Consider the following 579-nt stretch of genomic DNA (forward strand, 5'->3'; position numbering starts at 1 on the left):
GATTATTTTTGATAGTATATCAGAGCAAATTTGGACTTCCATCTCCCAACAAACTTTAAAATTGGTTAAGATACAAAATGTTTTGCACACATCCAAACTATTTTGAAAAATGAGAAATATAAACCCTGCTCAACCTCTCCAGAAATAGAAATAATTTCTACTCATAGTGTTTAACCATCACTCCTTGGTAATGTTGAGGGGCATTCAACAAGGTACATCTGATGATCTTGTTTGTTTAAACAAAAATAGCCAGTCAGTACACATTTTAGCCAAATAATTTCTCATGAATTCTGAAAAAGATGGTCATACCTTGTGTTTATTTGCAAACAATAGGTTATAATCATTTCACTTTATTTTTTTTTCCAAAGGATAACTTATTTGACTGTGGTGAGTGTTAGGACTTCCAGACATTAAATTAACTTGGTGTGTACAGATTTAATAATCTCAAGAAATCCACCTGTTGATTTTCCTTATCAAATGGAAATAGGTGGAGAGAATTTAGTGTTAGAGGGAAAGTATAATTTCCCCAGCTATCCAAAAGTAGAATATTTCTATTTTGTATGATTTGGTAGGTTATTT

The sequence above is a fragment of the Condylura cristata genome, unplaced genomic scaffold, assembly GCF_000260355.1.
Source record: "Condylura cristata isolate star-nosed mole 26May11 unplaced genomic scaffold, ConCri1.0 scaffold00181, whole genome shotgun sequence".
Lineage (NCBI taxonomy): Eukaryota > Metazoa > Chordata > Mammalia > Eulipotyphla > Talpidae > Condylura > Condylura cristata.